Raw genomic sequence first — 20,193 nt, forward strand, 5'->3', positions numbered from 1 at the left:
CCTTTAAAACTTTTTTTCTGAATTATTTTCAGCTTGATAATATTCATCCTAAAACACACCGAATAGACTGGACAGGCTACTCCAGAAGAGACATCGACATCGTTATGTAGAACCTCAGCATGATGTACTGACTGCTGTACTCAGAGGTTTGAGGGCTAAACGGAGGTATGCTGAACATCTTCTTACCAATCCTGTCTACGTGTGACTCAAAATTAAATGAACTGTGTATGCTGAACCCATAGGTCGCTCTCTGTTCCACAGCACTATCAAAGTTGCTAACAAAGTTCAGCCCTTTGTTGCTTTATCAAAGCGAAGTAACTCACATTTATCCACATTACAGCACATTTATCACTCCTCGACACATTGGGCCAATCAATCAAGATTTCTTTGTAATGCTATATAACTTTCTTCGTTCTCTATTATGTCACTGATTTTTGCCACGATTGTCTTTGACATTTGCTCATTTATCACGTGATTTCACTAACGTGTCATTTTATGCTGCTATTATTTTCTAACAATGTCTTCTGTATTCTCATCTAAATCATTTATTTAAGTTATGAACAAAAGTGGTCCCAGCACTGATGGCTGTGTAACACCGTTGACAGTATGAAAATTAATATTACAGTTCTGTCGTTAAATTATTTGAAGAATACATAGAATCATGTCTCAGAAGAGCAACAACTGAGTACAGGCTGAAAATAATAGCAGCATAAAATGACACGTTAGTGAAATCACGTGATAAATGAGCAAATGTCAAAGACAATCGTGGCATAACATGATAGTTTAAGTGTAAATTTGAAGATATTGAGGCTGAAGATGATTTGTTTAGAAAGAGGATACAACATAACATGATTGGTTTAACTAATATCACCAGATAGGTGCAGCAACGAGAAAAGTAGAAGAAGTAGCGACCCCTAAGAATCTGGGACAATTGGAAGGCATTTTCTGTTGTCTCGGGTTTTGTTTGCAAATAAAAGGTTAACTACTTGAAGAATTATCAATTCTGTTGATGATTCCAACAGAGCATTGTGTAAGACTCCTCCACTGCAAATTTGATGCAGCAAGTAGGGTTGTTAAGAGCCCTACCCAAAAAGAGACGGCAGCCATAGCACACTTCCTGGTCCACTGGGGCATTCCCGATACTGACAGAAAACGGGTTGGCCGACCACAAAAAAAAGTTATGAGCATTTTCCTGTTAATTCGGACGACATTCTGTGAAGATGGTGTGACCAGGGGATGCAGAAGTGCAGTGACTCTGCCGGAGGGTCTCTCTCATCCAAAGAATAAAAAAGCAGGAGGTAAATTCAAGTCAGAAGAGACATAAAGGATTGTTCATTACAACTGCGGAGTGGGGATTTTTAGATTAGATTACATTACAGTGTGGAAACAGGCCCTTCGGCCCAACAAGTCCACACCAACCCACCGAAGTGCAACCCACCCATACCCCTAATCTAACACTACAGGCAATTTAACATGGACAATTCACGTTATCTGCACATCTTGGGACTGTGGGACGAAACCGGATCACCTGGAGGAAACCCACGCAGACACAGGGAGAACGTGCAAACTCCACACAGTCGGTTGCCGGAGGCAGGAGGCAGGAATTGAACCCAGGTCTCTGGCGCTGTGAAGGAGCATTGCTAGCCACTGTGCCACCATGCCACCCAACGTGCCCCTTCTCAACATCTCTGTTATGGTTTAGGCATTCCTGACAACATTTTTCTCCTCTTTAAGTGCGTAACATGTTATGTTCGTGCAGCAGGTCCAGAAGGTCCTGGGGTGAGTAAGTGTAGAACAAAGAGATTGGCTGAGATAAAATTCCACATGGCGAACCACTGTGCCACCGTGCCTGCCCAATGTGACCCCTCTCAACATCCCTATTACGGTTTAGGTATTCCTGACAACATTTTTCTCCTCTTTAAGTGCGTAACATGTTATGTTCGTGCAGCAGGTCCAGAAGGTCCTGGGGTGAGTAAGTGTAGAACAAAGAGATTGGCTGAGATAAAATTCCACGTGGAGTAAGTCATTTCCTGTTTATAACACCTCGTAAGTAACGAAGGTCTGAACAGATAGGACAGGAGCACCCTGCCAATACTGTCGTAGGAATATAAGGTGTCTGCATTCTCATGGTAGAAACTTCTGCTGATACCGCCCTGGAAATGCTTGGGGTCTGTCTGCACATAGCACGTAAATCAAGATTTTTTTTATCAATAGCACCATCGAAACTGATTAAAATTGAAGGCTAGCAAATTGGTAATAAATGAGTAAAGTAAAAATAATGGAGAATAGCCACAGTTTTGAGAGCCCCACCAGATTGTTGAGTTGTAGAAAAACAAGGACTGTATGAAGATGAGACTGACGTAATTTTAACATGAAACAAAGGGACTGCAGTTGAAATAATGAGTAAGCAATTCCCAGTAGCAAGAAGTGACATAAAATTTTCGAAAAATGGGAAAAAAAGAAATGAGGAATTATTAAATTAAATGGTCAAAAGACGGTACCTTTGATATAAATATATGCGATGAATGGAAGAGTTAATTAAAAACAACACACCAAACACAGTCTGAAAAGAGGAACCAGAAGTGGGGGCAGGAGTTGGAGATGCTAAAACATTTTAGGACGGAGGGAGAAGAGTTGACGAAAGCCTATCAGGCACCATTAATCACCAGGAAGGTTCCCAAAGAGGAATAGAAAAAACCTTTGGAAACAGAGGGTCAGGAATAGAAAACTTCAATATATCCGGACTTAAAGGAACTCAGTAAATCGCCTCCCTATTCAGAGAAGGACACGTGAAATAGTGTGCCGTAAGAAGGAGGATGGTATAGATTGTAGGGAGAATTTGATTTTGGAGAGAGATAAAAGAGCAGAAAATATTCAAAGACAAAAGACAGGCAGAATAGAAGGCGAGGAAGGACGAAATGGAAACTATACAACGTGAAAAGCAGGACCTACTGCACGAACGTAACACGTTACGCACTTTAAGAGGAGAAAAATGTTGTTAGGAATACCTAAAACAAAATAGGGATGTTGAGAGGGGGCACATTGGGAGTGACATGATGAAGGGAGAAGAGAAGGGAGAGAAACGGGCAAGGATCTGGTCCCGAGCTGAACAAACCTGAAAAGCATGGGAGGAAATTGAAAAAGAGTCAGAAGTGGAATCACAATGCAGAAGTCACAGCAAGGACAGAAACCCCCATGGGGAAGATGTTACTGCCATTGCATATAACCTGGGACGGGGGTGGGTCGGGGAATGGGGTGCAGCCACAAAACATTCCCTGGGGAACTCGGGATCAGAGTTGGCTGAAAAGTGTGTTGCCCAGTTTATATGACAGAGCTGGAAAGTGGATTAGAGTCTTCGAAGACGAAACCACAGAGCGATTATTGGCTACGGGAGCTTTGGAGGCACTGCTGGTAAAGGTGACGGGGCTCTCGAAGTTAAAAGAGATGATGGAGTGTACCTGCCTGAAGAATGTGGCGGACAATCTGAGGATTGTTGCGGCTGAGTTTGATCAAGTAGGAGAAAGGGTATGGCTGTATGCCAGTCTTGGAGAGGGCCAGAAATATTGTGTTGGAGGTGTTATCAACCCAGCCACATCAGAAGGCAGCACCCATATTGGATATGACCCTCCCGGCCCTTGGATGGTCCTATGCACAAAGAACATGCTGCTCTCCCGCTACAAATGCTTTTGGGCCCAAATGTACCTGTTAACCGGTACTGGATATGCTAGGGGTGCCCAGAGGACCCGAATTGCAAGGTGCAATAACGCATGACAACGCTGGAGGCTGAACAGGAACCCGTTATACAGGTTAGTTTCGAAGGACAGTTGAGGCCGATAATGATTGATGCTGGAGACACGTATACCTGCGTACAATCGCAGTGTACCTCCCACCTTCCCATGTTTGGTAAATTTATTAAAATTGTCGGGTTCTTGGGAAAACCACAGATAGCACAATTTCCAGCTCCAGTCAGTTTGAAAATGGGAATCAGAGACAATACTAGTCTCTTGACAATACTAGTGTCCAAGAGAACGCCAATTAACTTGTTGGGCAGAGATGCCTTACTATGGCAAGAATTGAAATTGTAATAAACTCAGCAGTGTTAAAGTGAAGAGAGCACGAACATCCAGTGGATAGCGCAGGAAGCCAGAAGCAGCAATGTGTATTGGATAAGAGACATAGAAAGTCACATTCTGAAACCTTGTGGAAAATGAACGTTTGGTATTCTCGCATTTCTACATAAAGCTAAGCCAGCCAAGTTTGACCTGCATTGTACACCGACATTTGTTGAATGTTAGAGCGAATTGTTAGAAAAGTGGTGGCATTGTGAAGTTGTAACCACACAGCATTTACAGAGTGAAGCTATAATAATAGAAAAGCAGGGAGCGGTGTTACAAATAAGAAAAAAAAACTTCTGGAAAAAATGATGCAGTGTGCCAGGAGCCGTGCCCCATGTGATGCTACTCGTAAATGAGGGTCATGAGCCCAAGTATTTGGTACACATGGTAAAGCAAACAAAAACGATAAGTGATCAGCTAATGGCGGTACCGGCTGCTTGGAAATCTGGAAATAGTAACAGTGTTTGAATTTAAGTTTGTATAGACATTTTGGGAAACCGAAATGAAGTCGAGGTGACTCCTCAATGGAACATATCGGAGATAGTTGTAGAGGATGGCCCATAAAGTGATAAACAGTTGGATGCATTGCCAATTATGTTATGGTCACACCATAACACTGATGTGGGGAGAATAAAAATCAGCAAATCCAGAAGAAATAACGTTAGAACATGGAGAAAACCCACCGAGAAGACTCAATATCCCTTGAAACGCGAGGCAAAGGTAGGATTAGCAGCAACAATGCATGGACTGTTGGAAACATAACTGCTAAGAGAAACATGCAGCCCCTGTAACATTCCGGTGCTGCCTGTCCCAAAAGCGGATAAAACCAAATGGTGACTGGTGCATGATTTGAAAGCCGTAAATGAGGTGGTGGCTGATTGGCCAGCAGTAGTTCCAAACCTACATATGCAGATTTGTAGCTTAGGTTCAGGTTCTGGATGGAAGTTTGTCGCTGAGCTGGGAGGTTCATTTCCAGATGTTTCGTCACCCTTCCAGCTCAGCGAGCAACCTTACATCCATTCACCACATACATTTACACAAGTTTTGAAGTCAGATCTAGAGAACATGCCGTTGGAGAATATGATTATAAAATGTGTTGATGCTTTGTTAGACTACCATGTGGTGGTCACAAGGTGTAAAGTCATAAGCTGCAATTCTGCAAGCAGCAAGTTGGGTATTTGGGCAGAATAGTATCTAAGGGCATTTAGTTGATAGTGCCTGATCAGATTGAGGCAATAACAAGTGTCCCCAGGCCTGAGGCAGTAAGCCAGATGATGTTGTTATTTTGGGAATGGCAGGATTTCGTTGAGACTGTATTGGGGGGTACGCCAAAATTACAATTCACCTGAGGAAAATACTGAAGGAGGAAGGACATGCAATCCTGAATAACTCACTGCAGTGGAATGAGGATGCTGTTACAGCTTTTATGCCCTTAAGCAAGCATTGAAGTCGGCTCTGGGGTTGGTACCGCCTAACTATGATTCGCTTTTGCATCTTTACGTGTCGAACAGAGAGGATGATGGTGCTGCCACAGTAGTTGGACAGGGGACGGGTGTAGGGAGACCAAAGAAACCTGTTGAGTTTGGTAGCACCAGATTGAAGGGAGTGGCTCAGGGAAGTCTTGTTACCAGAGGCGGACGGCGGCGCATTTTAATATGAGAAGGCATCATACATGACAATGGGTTATCCTATGGTCTTGCATACACACCATAAGGCAGCAGAACTGTTCGAAAAAACACAATTTGTCTTGCTACGTGCCAGGATAATAACATTTCGGGTTCTACAGGCGTCTCGAGATATAACTATATAGAGATATACTACAAGGAACATCGTGAACTATTTCCATTGGGACAAGAGGGAGAGTCCCATGATTGTGCAAATGAGGTGACGACATTCGCTAAATTAAGGACCGATTTACAATCTGAGCCGCTGCCTAATGAAGATACAAATATTCTATTTGTAGATGGCTCACGCTTTAGGGACTGTGGTGCGGGTAATGCAGGATTTTCGATTGTGCAACAGCAGCAGTCTCAGTTTAGGACAATTGAATTGGAGGCCATTCCACGGCCCTGTTCAGCACAACTGGCCGAGATTAAAGCATTAACAGCAGTTGCGAGTTGATAGAAGATGAGAAAGCAGATATCTATACTGTTTCAGCTTATGCCATCTATGTGGGGCAGTTAGAAGCAAGGAAGCTTCACGAGGAGCAACGGAGACCCGTACAATATTGACAACAGTTTATAGAGTTGGCAACTGCGTTAATGAAGCCAAAGCACTAGCTATTATAAAGTGTCAGGTATACAGAAAAAATAATAAGTGGAAACAGGCCCTCCAACAAAACAACCATCCGAAGAGAAAATCACGTCCCTCTCACTAATGCACATTACAGTATGGGCAATTTAGCATGGCTGAATCATTTGACTGACACTTCTTGGAAATAGGAGAGGGCACACACACGGTGAATGTACAAACTCCGTGCAACTAGTTACTGAAAGTTGGAATCGAACGAGGGCTTCTAGTCAATGAGGCAGCAGTGCTAACCACTGAACCACCGTGGCTTGGGTGAATTTGGAATGATGGTAATCAGACAACAGATAAAGCTGCTAGACGAGCCTTTAGTGGAACCTCAGCTGTCATTACAACCCAGAAGCAGTTCGACCCGGAGCCTACAATAGCAGACATCATTGACATGCAAATTAAGCCTACTTTAGCAGACCAAACAATGTGAAAACAAATTGGAGCCAGACGAAACCAAAAAGTTCAATGGAACACAGATAGAAGTTTTATTTAGCACCGACCCCTTTGTTGACTTTTCTAATTTCAGAGGCATATGGGTTGGATTTCTTTGAAAAGGGTGTTAATAATGAAGAAGATTTAAAAAGGACGGATTCTAGTCACCAGAATCGCAGGTTTCAGTGGATTAAATATTGTCACAATGCAAGGTATGCGCTCAAAATAGATTAGCGACCATTATGGGACACATACCTGAGTGACAACTTAAGCATTTGGTGATCAACGATGTGGACATGACATAGAGAGTAAGAACAAAAAGATATCCGTTGGTGATGATAAATTAGTAGATGAGTAGGGGCAACTCCAACTCAAGACTCAGGAGCAAGAAGGTTAGAGAAATTGATAACAAATAAGGTTTTTCAAAGGTTTGGTACACCGTCAGAGATCAGCTCAGACAATGGGCTTGCCTTTATACAAAGACGGTTGAAGTTGATGCTGCACCTGAGGATCAAACAGAGATTTCGATGTGTGTGCCTTCTCGGTCACAAGGAATGGTGGGAAGTATGAATGGAACTTTAAAGGCCAAGTTGAACAAAATTTGCGCAAGTATCAACGTTAATTGGGTCGATACGGTGCCACTGGCACGAATGAGTTCCTGAATGCAAGCTTACCACATCACAATTTGGACGACGCATATAATGCTGAACGGTAGACCTATGCCAGTGCACAAGGGGATGGGTCCCTATTGTAGACCTTGCTTGGAACGATTGGAGCTAGAACTTAAGCAGTATGTGCAACAACTAACTATGATGCATGAGTCTATCCACATACAGGGGAAAAAAAGGAACCGGTGCCTGCCAAAAAGGAGGGACGAATTAAACCTGCAGATAGGGTGCATATCCGGGCTTTATGGAGAAAGTGGAAGGAGCCGAGGAGAGAATGACCCTTCATGGTAACCAAGGCGTTGCCCTCAGCCATTCAAGTGGAGGGACGATCGATATGATAGCATCTTAATCATTGCACCACAGCTGTCCCGCAGATGCAGACGGACTCTGGAGCTGAGGTAAATAAGAATGAGTAAGGGGCAGCAGAGAACGAACAGGACAGCTGGAAATTAGTGCTCCTTCACGAGACTTTGAGCAGTTCGGGATTGAGGTTCTCAGAAATGTTGTTGCATCCGGGACTATCAGCGATGGGTCCATGGGAAATGGCCATTCTCTTGAGTGCATGGCCGGGGAAGGGTTCTGGAAGGTCAATAATGCTCCCATCCCCAGTGCCTAACCTTGCTACCCCTGTCCAGAATTGGAGACTGTAAACCGGAGAATTGACTGCTCAGGCGTGGTCGTGCCAAGCCCCTACAGCAAACGTGTCCAGAAGATTAAGGAGTGCACAGCCCAATTCCGTCAGATGGTTTCAGGCGTGTGTTAACCACTGATACCAATTGGGCAACTACACGGCTGCAATGCTTACTAGGCAGGACTGCTTCTTGTGTAATAAGGCAAAACCGTCATATTTTGTCGTTCCCATGCCCTATAATCGTCCGGCAACTCTCAGTGGCGGCAACAACACTCCATTCCACAATTACAAGGGAAGAACACACATGTCGAAACGCTCTGTCCGTCCGAGTACTTTCTATTCCAGGCTCCCACCTTCTATCAGTAAGATGACAATCAGCAGCCGTGCAATGAAAGCACTCCATGATCTACCAAGAAGACTCACCAAATCTTACCTACGGCCACTTCCACTATTTGCAAGGGTTTGACATTTTAATGTTTTCGGCGATATGGTTCAGACCCCATTGGCCATTTTGGGGGCACATGTGCCTAGACCTCCGATGTCGACAATGACAGAACTCACGGACAGTGTTCCTCATCACGAGTTCCCAGCACCTTGCAATGGTAAATATATGGCAGTTGTGTGGGTTGGAAAGGGGTCTGAGTCCGAAGGTTCCCTCCAGCTAGAATGCTACCTACACTCGTGTAATGCTCCTCCATGAGATCGTTTTGTTACCACGGGTCCAGTATGGCACCCTATCACAACAGACTGTCACCGCCCTAAATGGGAGTATATGCCTGATCCAACAGTACGACTTGATCGTTTAGGTCAGCCAAGGGGCATCCTGATGAGTTCAAGGTCCTAAAGGAATTTGCCGCAGGGTGAGAATCTTTTCTCAATGTTCTCAGAATTAGTTAAAATGCCAAGTGGATTAATTACATCAATTGCAACCAGCAGTGATTTATTAATTACACTGATGATGGCCTCTCAGACTTGGGGGAGCAATTGGTTGCAGTTTCCAATGTGAGGCAGCAAAGTATATAAACACTGGACTGGTTAGTAATCGAAAGAGGTGTGGTCTGGGTCGTGTTTGGGGAAAATAGCTGCTACTTCATACCCAATATTACTAGCCCAGAGGGATCATTTACTAAGGCGATGTCTAAGCTGAAGAATCTAAGGACAAAACTTAAGAAGAATATGGGATCCGGCCCTCAGCTTTTTGACTGGCTGGATAGCTTTTTGTGAGATTGGATCTTGGTAAGCCAAGATTTGTGGGCATCGTGCTGTTTATACCTGAGCTTTTAGTTTCTTGTGCTGTACATCTTATTAAATCATTTTCTGTGTGTCTCGCTGCATGGCAGCTCCTCGTCTTTCCTGTGAGCTCCTGACAATCTCCCTCTTCCTAAAAGGTTCCAAAGCTCGATTACTATGACCTGATGACTGCTGAGGTACAGGGGGCTTGGAAAGACAAAGGTGCCTTAACTAGTTTATGTAGCGCATGAGCTTAGATTGTAAGGGTCCTTGGGCCTTTATTTCCCGTTGAAGCTCTTTGAGGGAAATTGTTTGACACAGTGACTCCAGGAACAGAGGTTGAATCCTTTCAGAACTGGCTCCCAAAATTATTTCTGCCGACTTTTGGGCCTGCAGCTTCCAAATTGGCCGTTGTGGTTTCAGCCATATTGCCATCGTTTTTCTGAGTCAGACCTCAAAGAGTGGAATATATGGTAATTAATATGACAGTTGTGTAATTAAATTAATGGAGCAAAACATAGAAGCATGTGACGGATGAGCAACAGATGAGCACAGGCTGAAAATAATGGTAGCACAATGAGATATGTTAACCAAATGTGGCATAATGTGATAGGTTAAGTATGAAGGAGAAGACCATTGTGTCAGAAGATGTTTAGTTTAGAAAGATAATGCAAACTAATACGCTTGGTTATGCTTATGACTCCAGATAAGCCGGGCAATGACAAAAGTATAAAAAGTAGTGAGCCCCAATGATTGGGGGCAGTCTGGAAGCCGTTTTCTGATTGTCAAAGCATTTGTTCGCAAAACAAAAGCTACTTTAGGAATTCTCCGCATCTCCTGTTGATTCTCACAGAACATAATGTGCGAGCTATCTACAACAAGTTCATCTTCACACTTCTTGTGTTAAAATCGACACACTTCAATCCATCACACTAATTGCAAATTTGTCTTTCAACTGTGTATCCTCCCTCGCAATTTTCGAACGAATTTGGATTTCTTTGAGTGCAGTGAGTGACGTTTCGGTGTTCCCTGTCCCTGAAATTATGCTTGACTGGTTGCGTTTTCTGTTTGCCACTGTTGGTGATTTCATATCATCATCGAATCACGCACATTCCCCCGCCCAATCAGTCCTTCAAAGTTTTCTTGAATCGTGAGTTGTTTTGCAAATCTGCAGTGTATATCATGTGTCTTTTTCGAACCGATAAGATCTTACTTTTTTGGCTTAAATGAAAATGAGCTTGATTATTTATCTTTCTGGGACATTTCGACCGTTGTTGTTTAGGTAGTATCGGAGAATTTCAAATCAGTTGCACCTTAAACAGAATGGTAACAGCATCTCTCAGGCAACTTTTGCTAGTGACGTTAGGGCACATTCAAACAAATATGTCAGCGGAGTGGAATTCAGAGGGATCGGTCATTAGGGGTAATATTCAATAAGGTCTATAAGAGACATTAAATGGGTCAGGAGGGTCTAAAATTTATAAGAAAAGTTGCAATCAAGCGAAATTTAGATTGTCAAGATTGGAAGATGCATATTTTCAAATCAGGGATCTGAAGTAAATAGACAGAGGACTTGATGTCACAAATGGGCAGACAGGGCATGGAGTCATAAAGGTCGGTAGGTGCAAGTCGATTTATTGTCATGTCCATATTCCTGAATGTATCGGCTTCAAAGAGATAGGAAAGTAGTAAAAATCGGAGGGCAATTCAGAGTATTATTTCCACAAGTCTCCAATCATACCTCCCATGGAATTCCAACAAATCAAGTTATCCGATTAAAAGTTTCAGAACAAAACAAAACAAAAATAAAAACAAGAACGAGCAATTGCATCATTATGGAATGTAATATATACCCTTTCGCACTTCGGTATAAAACGCACAAATGAGTATGTATGTGGGGAAATTACCAGGAATTTTAAAAATCATTTGAACCTGTACTGACGATTTCAACTTTCCCAATACAAGTTGGAATAATGATGGCCAGAATTTTCTTTAGGAAGTAGAATTCTTAAAACACATCCAGGAGTTCACAACTCACTTAAAATCATGATTGTGAGGGAAAATAAATAATGAGAAACGGCCTTAAATCTAAGTTCTTAATTCGGGAAACTTGAATTTAAAGAAAGGCAATGAGATTTGGAGAGAGTGGAGTGGGAGAAGATTCTTTTTTTGACAAGTCGGTATCAGAAAGTTGTCGCATTCGAAAAAGAAATAAGAAGCGTAAAGGGACGGGATGTTCAATGAAATAAAATTCGTGGTGCCCTCAAACCAATGAGTCCTTTACATCGAGCCTGATTGTCGTTAATTGACCTAAAAACAACAGAAAGTATAAAGGGATACAGAAGGAAAAAGGGAATAGTTAAGAATGAGTTAGAGCAATGACAAGGAACAGGCAAGAATAATATCTGATAAAATAAACAGATATCCATGAATATTTTATTAGAACAGTTAGGAAATAATAAAATCAGAGAAAAGCCGAGAGTCCATTGAACATCCCGATGTCTGGAACTAGCTGTCGGAGATAATGTTCTGCATTAATACTCTACATCAGTGCCACTTGCGTGCAGAGCAGTAGGGGACAGAAATCAGCGACAAAAAATGCCGGAGGAAAACGTCAGGCGGGAGGTGCCGAGAATTCCATAATTAGGAGGATTGAAACTAGCCGTTACAAGCAGTACTGTGGGTCTTGCATGGTGTATTTCCTGCCGGTGCCAAGGTGAGGGACATCTCTAACTGGATTGAAAGGATACTTGAGCGGAAGGGGGAGAATTAAGTTTTTGTGGTCCACGTTGGGCTTAACACCATCAGCAATGCCAGGAAGGATGATCTTTTGGGTGGTTATCAAGCACTGGGATATAAATGAAGAAACATATCCTCAAGTGTTATTATTTCCGGATTACACCCGAGCTACGTGCAAATTGTCTTAGCAATAAGAACATTAGGGAATCAAAGATGTAGCTTGAGGAGTGGTGTGGTAACAGGGTTCCACTTCATTGGGCATTGTCATCATTAGAACGGGGAGGTTCTTTACTGATGGGATGGGTGAATGCATCTGGAACCAGTGTTCCAGTGAAAAAGCTAAATAGGATGGTCACTAGGACTTTAAACTGGTGAATTGGGAGGGGGAGGAAGTGGAAATCAATGGGAAGTATGATGGAAAATAGAAAGGAAAACAGCAGGTTTGAATGTGTGTAGGAGGGTTTAATATGACAGACTATGAAACAAATTAAAACGAAGAATAACTGAGTAGATATTATTAATAGTTGTTGGCATTCAAAAACAATGTTCTAAAAAGTATCATAAAGGCACAGTGTCTGAATGCTCATAACATTTGCAACAAAGATAAATGACTGAATGAAACAATTCATTGCAAAGGAGTATGATTTACTAGATTTTACAGAGACATGATTTCAATATGATCACGACTACGAGTTAAATATCCAGGGAATCAGACTGTATGTAACGACAGACGTAAAGATTGGGAGATAGGCAACCTGTCATAACTAAGTGTGATATCAGGGCGGTGGTGCGAGATGATGTAGTTTATGTGGAGAATAAGCTTAAATCCATCTGGGTGGAAACGTGAAATTCCAAGAACAAAAAAAGAAATCACTGGTAGGCGTAGTTTGTAGGGCAACAAATAATAGCATCACATGAGGGTGGGTAATGAGCAAAGAAATAACTCATATCTGTAAAACTACTGTGGCAATTATCATGGGGGATTTTCATCTACATCCCGATTTGATGAACCAGGTCAATCAGGGTGGCATTGAGGAGGATTTGATTGATTGTATCCGCAATATTATATTTGATTGGTTTGACACGGAACCAACGAGGGAGAAAGTTTTCCTAGATCTGGTCCTGTGTAATAAAACTGGAAAAATCAATGACCTCATAGTTAGGCATCATCTTGGATGGTTTCATCAGAGTATGATTGACGTTAGAGTGCAGATGGAAAGTAAGAAAACAAAATCCAAAATAAGATTGCATAGTAAAATGAGGGAGACGACAATAGGGTGAGGGAGAAGATGGCTAAATTAGACTGAAAGCAAAGACATCATAGTGGGACAGCTGACGAACAGTGGACGACTTGCAAATAAATTTTCAAAGGAGCTCAGTAAAGGCATAAACCAATGAAAAGGAAGGACTGCAGGATAAAAGGGTGTAAATTGCCATGTGTATATGGAAATAAGGGAGGCTATCAAATAGAAAGTGAAGGCATACAACGTGGCAAATACCATCGGGAATTAGAAGATTGGAAAAACTTTAAAGTAAACAAAATGCCCAAAAAAGCTGCAAGGGAAAGTAAGCTAAGTTATTAGAGTAAATTACCTCAGAACAGACAGACAGTTAACAAATGTTTCTTTAATACAAAAATAAAAAGACTGGCTAAGATAAACATTGGTGCTTTCGAGGATGAGAGGGGGGATTTACAATTGATATGAATAAATGTTTGAAACATTAAACATTTTTTCAGTCTTCGCATTGGACGACATGAATAACATGGCTGCAATTGACACAGAGTGTACCGTTATGTTGATCTCGGAACGGTCATTAACACGAACAGGTAGTAATGGGCAAGCTCATGCAGCTAAAGATAGATACGACTGGTGGTACTAATGTAATGCATGGCTGAAAATGTGTTGCTGGAAAAGCGCAGCAGGTCAGGCAGCATCCAAGGAGGAGGAGAATCGACGCTTCAGGCATGAGCCCTTCTCCAGGAATGGAGGAAGAGAGCTTCTTCAAGGAACGCATCCTTTCAACAGGAATCGCAGGAGATTAAAATCTTCAAGGAGGATTCCTGAAAAAGGGCTCATACCCGAAACGTCGATTCTCCTGCTCTTTGGATGCTGCCTGACCTGCTGCGCTTTTCCAGCAACACATTTTCAGCTCTGATCTCCAGCACCTGCAGTCCTCAATTTCTCCACTAATGTAATGCATCTCAGTGTACCAAAAGAGATGGCGGGGGAAACAGCAAATGCACGTGTGGCAGTTTTCCAAAATTCGCTGGACTGAAGGGCAGCTTCTGGTATATTAGAAAACAGCAAGTGTCTCAGCAGTGCTAACTGTGTAAGTGACTTGACAGGCCGAAAGGCCTCCTTCTCCTTTTATTTGAGTTACTCACGGTACTGAATGGCTTCTTCATTCTTTCCCCTTCTTCTTTCTTCATCGACTGGGCCAGACCAAGAATCTGATTCAGCGACACCTGCCTCGATGTGCCCACCAGTGTGACAACTCTCTCGTTTTAGAGGTTGCATTGGCCTCGTCCCCTTCAATGAAGGGAATGAATAAAAGGTACCAAATTGGCTCGTGAAGACCACTTGAGGAATCAGCTTATGAGGCCTGGGCGTCCTTTAACGCAACATGAATGGGTGTGACAAATTTAACAATTTAGGATTTCTGGCTTTCGGTTTCCCAGTAACATGAACTCTCCTGGCTGATTGTGCGAATTTGTGTCTTTACTATTCTTTTTGTCAAGGACTGTGTTTACGGGATTTAACTACATTGGAACAGTTAATTAGGAATAATTGCTGTATCAATTATTCTGTTACGATTTCCAATGAAGTTAAGTTATTCCAAATTACTCATCATGTTATTGCATTTTTTCAGCATTTTTAAAATATATTGTGGATTGCTTCACCTTGCGTTGTTTGATCATTCACATCGCATCTTGATCAGACACTTCACTTACCTTTAAAATAAGTAAAAACGTTAGGATCTGGGTTATCTCTGTAAAATACTTTTGAGAGGTCCTTGTCTGGTCCAGAAGACTGTGTGGATGCACTGAATAGGCTACCTCTGTTCTTGTCCAGTAGTTTCAATGGGCGGAATAGCTCTGACATGTCTCTGTGGAACTGGCCTGAGGTGCAAAATTACCTGCTCCAGTTTCTGAGTCTCTCATTATCAGTTATTGCAAAATTAGTGCGTGTTATTTTCCTCCAGGGAATGTCACTGAATGTTGAATCAGGGAGGACAGAGAATTCTGTGAAGCATCTGTGGGTGAGGTATGGGCACTGTTTTCTCGTGAATCAGGGTCTATAAAATGATCAACAAACAAAGCACCATTTGCAGAGAGGGAAGACTATATAACGAAAGAGATGAGGAGCCTCTTTCCTACCAGCGAGGATTTTCCAATTACATTTTAGAAATGTCCCCGAACCATATGTGACAGTCGTGAAGGGTTGAATGGTCTACCCTATTTCTGTGCACCTGGTTAGAGGAGTCAGTGGCCTCGAACTGCTCCTGTCCAACTGGTTTAGTGAGCCGAATGGAATGTTAGAACACAGAACTGGGGAGCAGAAGTGGGACACTTTGAGCTTTGTCCACGGGGCACACAGATCATTGATGAGCTGGTTCTGCTCCCAGCCCTACTTTCCTATCTATATCCCATGATCTGTGACTCACTTCTCTGTCAAATATTTAACTCAGCTTTGAATAAATCCAAACAGAGAGGCTAGCACAAACATCTGTCATAGATAATTCACATTAAAAAGGATCTTTTCGAAATTCTCCTCATCACTCTTGTAGAAGGAGAGAGTGGAACAGCACGGTAATAGACTTTTTCTCCCATTTGCCCTCGCCGACCAGATATCCTCATCTGATCTTCTCCTATTTACATGCATTCGGCTCATATCCGTATAAACCCTTCAAATTTTTGTATTATGCCAATGCATTATAAACGATAGCTGTAATCACCTTCATTACCTCTTCTGATAGCACATTCCGTGCACACACCACACACGGCGTTAAACAAAGTAGTCCCATGGTACCCTCTAAACCTCTCCGCACTCATCCTCATCGTACACTTTCTTGTTTTGTACTTCCCAATCCTGGATAACAAAAATCTTTGAGTATTCATGCTATCTATGCCTCTCATAATTTTATAATAGTCTATTATGTCTCAGCAGTCTCAGACCCTCAAGCAGAAAAAAGACCTCAATTGATTCAGCCTCTCTCTGTAGCTCAAATCCTCCACTCCTGGAACATCTTTTCAAATAATTTCTGAAACCGGTTAATTTTAACAACATCCTTTCTTTTCAGATCCTACTAAAGTGTAAAAAAAAGTTACCGCAAGAAAGTCTTCTACAGGAGCAACACGCCACCCTAACTCCGAGACTCAATTTTCTGACGAATTATGTCAAAGATGCTAAACGTGGTCTTGACCACCCTTTTTACCTGTGACTCCACTTTCAAGCAACTTTGCACCATGTCTCTTTTTTCGGAAACACTCACCAGGACGTTACCATAACTTATCTAAGCCCAGTCCCGCTTTACCTCAGCAAACAGAAAACGACATATACATCTTTGGTTAACTCCAACTTACACTCCTTTACCCATTGGCCAATCTGATAAGTTCGCGATGTACCTGGAGATATTCCTCTTCATTTTTCAGTAATCCATCTTTTGATGACATCTTCAAACTTACTGAACATGCCTAAGATTGTGATATGCAATCCTTTTGTGAATGATGAAATTCATTGGAGTGAGAACTGATCTCATTGGAATGTGAAGTAACATTCTTCGTTGTCCACTCCACTTCCAATTTTCACGTCATTGGCAAACTTACTAAGGATACCTACTATGTTTACATCCAAATCACTTATATATCTGACGAAGGTAGCGGACCTAGCACCGATCCTTGTGGCGCACAACTGGTCGAAGACTTGCATTCTGAAAAGCAACTCGCCACCACGAACCTCTACCTTCTGTCTTCCAGCCTGTCTGTGTTTAAATTGCTGGTTGTCAATGTATTTCATGCGATCTTATTTTGCTAACCATTGTGCTATGAGCAGTCCTGACGAACGCCTTACTGATGTCCACATTGGTCATGTCTACCACTTGCCCTCAACAATATTCTTCGTTACTTCTTGAAAAGAGCTCAATCAAGTTCGTTAGACATGATTTCCCACGCACACAGCCATGCTGACTCTCACTTATCAGTCCTTGCATTTTCAAATACATTCAAAACCTCTCCCTCAGGATTCTCTCCAACAACTTTCCCGCCAGCGATGTTCGGCTCACCGTGATCCCCTTCGTATCAGAAGGATGTTGTGAAGCTTGAAATAGTTCAGAAAAGATTCAAAAGGGTGTTGACAGGGTTGGAATATTTTAGCTATTGGGAGAGGTGGAATCGGCTGGCGCAGTTTTCCATGAAGTGTCGGAGGCTGAGGGATGACCTTATATAGATGTATAACATTATGAGGGGTATGGATAGAAACAAATGACATGGTCGTTTTCCATGTGGTGGAGAATTTCTGAACAAGAGTGCATCGGTTCAGCGTGAGAGGACACAGATATAAACAGTAGCTGAGGGAAAATGTGCGTGTGTGACTAAGACTTCAGAGGAAGTGGTGGAGACCGGCACAATTGCAGCATTCAAATGGCATCGAGATGTGAATATGAATATTAAAACTTTTAGAGTGATATGGGCAAAGTGTTGGAAAATGGGACTAGATTAGGTCATGACATCTGGTCAGCATGGACGAGTTCGACACAAGAGTCTGCTTTCATGCTGTGCACCTATCTGACAATGACTCCATGATTCATGTGCCACACCGCTGGTCAAAGAGCTCCAGTCTGGAACCAAAGCTCCACCATCACTCTCTGTTTCGGATCTTCAGGGCAATTTTGAATCCAATTGACTTGCGTCCCTGGATTCCATGTGACCTAATGTTACTGATCGGTCCACTTGTCGAATGCCTTGGGGAAGTCCATGTCGGCAATATCTGCAGCGTTGCCTTCTTCAATCTTCTTTATCACCTCTTCAAAATGCTCAATTAAGTTAATGAGACATGAATTCCAGATAATAAAGCCATGTTGAGTCATCCTGCACAATTATTGCTGACAACATGAATCCTATCACTCAGAATCCCCTTCCCAAACTAAGCCACCACTGACTTCAAGCTCATCGGTCAATAGTCTCCTGGACTTTCAAGGTATTGCTTCTTTTTCTGGTCCCATTACTTCTCTGGACACAGGATATTTTAGGTGTAAGCCGATTATTCGTATTACTGATGATGTAGGTCTCACACTTGGTCAGGCAAGTTGTTTTAATCTGCTAAAATAACAAGTTTGTGACCAAACAACGTTACGTTAACTATAATGAACGACTCATAACGAACCATGTGCATATGCAAATATGTACATGAATGTTTCCCTTTCTAAACACACCCACAGGCACGTGCGCATAAACACATTCTTAAATGACAAACTGAAAAACAAACTCTCGTTAATGTTAACTTGAAATAACTCTCTCCAAATATAAAAGTCACACAACATCGGTAGTCAGGATTTGGAGCTGCTGGTGTTGGACTGGGGTGTACAAAGTTAAAAATCACACAACACCAGGCTATAGTACAACAATTTCAATAGAAAGCACACTAGATTTCGGAGCGCCGCTCCTTCATCAGGTGATTGTGAAGGAGCAGCGCTCGGAAAGCTAGTGTGCTTTCAATTAAATCCATTGGACTATAACCTGGTTTTGTGTGATTTTTAACTTTGTATAAAATATCATGTTACAGTCCAAAAGTTTAAATTGGCATCACTAGATTTCGGAGAACTGCTCCTTCGTCAGGTGGTGAAGGAGCAGCGTTCCAAAATCTAGTGTATCCAAATAAGTCTGTTGGACAATGACTTACTGTTGCATTTTTTTTTTACATTTGTACACATCAGACCAACACCGGCATCTTCAAATAACGTCTGCTCAAATATTACTTGAACTGAAGAAAAAAAAATGAGATTGTCCCAAATGTTATGCTGCTTCTGAAGTTAATATGTTCATACAAGCTGAAAGCAATGGTATTACTTCCGGAACAGTTAGATCTGGCTGAATTCTCTTTGGTTTAGAAAGTGGGGAGATTCTAATGAATCCTCCTCAGGAATCCTCCATGTGTGCTAAAGCTAAATGTGTTTATTTTTATCTCAAGCACATTTCTGCGACGAGGAACACGGAGGTAAAAGAAGCAAGAGTCTGTTCCTGGCAATGCGTTGATTGTGGATAGTCAACACGGTTTTGGCGGGGTAGGTCATGCCTCACAAACCGTACTGAGTTCATTGACAAGGTGCGCCAACATGTGCATGAGTGTATAGCGGTTGTTGTGGTGTATCTCGTCAGTATTCACACTTGAAAAAGACAATGCGGTCGCGCAGAATACTGAGATACAGAATACTAAGGGAGGCGGGATTGAGGTGCATAAGCAGGAGGCGTTATCAATTTTGAAAAGTGTAAAAATAGATAAGCCCCCTCCTCCGGACAGAACCTATCCAAAGGAGCAGATTGCTAAGCCTTTAGCTTTGATCTTTATGTCGTCATTGTCTACAAGAATAGTACCAGAAGACTGGACGATAGCAAATCCTCCTTGTCTCTACTCCCATTCTTTGTTCTGAAAGGGGAGGAGTGTCAAGCGTGGAAGTTACAGACCTGTGAGCCTTACTTCAGTTGTGGGTAAAGGTTTGGACAGCGTTGTGAGAAACAGGATTTAGAATCATCTAAAAAAGTAATGCGTTGATTAGGTACAGTCAGCACCGTATTGTGAAGGGAAGTTCGTGCCTCACAAACCTTACTGTGTTCTTTGAGAAAGTGGCCAAAGAGGTGGATGAGGATAAAGTGGTTGATGTGGTGGAAATGAATTTAAGTAAGACGTTTGATAAGGCTCCCCGCAGTAGTCCATAGCACAAAATGCGGAAGCATGTCATTGAGGCTGATTTATTAGACTGGATCAGAAATTAACTCTCTGAAAGTAAACAACGGGTGGTGTTTTATGGCAATATTCAAATTGGAGTTCAGTTACAACTGGGTGACCGTAGGGATCTGTTTTGG

This window comes from Chiloscyllium punctatum, chromosome 28 (genome assembly GCF_047496795.1).
Source record: "Chiloscyllium punctatum isolate Juve2018m chromosome 28, sChiPun1.3, whole genome shotgun sequence".
In the NCBI taxonomy this organism is placed as follows: domain Eukaryota; kingdom Metazoa; phylum Chordata; class Chondrichthyes; order Orectolobiformes; family Hemiscylliidae; genus Chiloscyllium; species Chiloscyllium punctatum.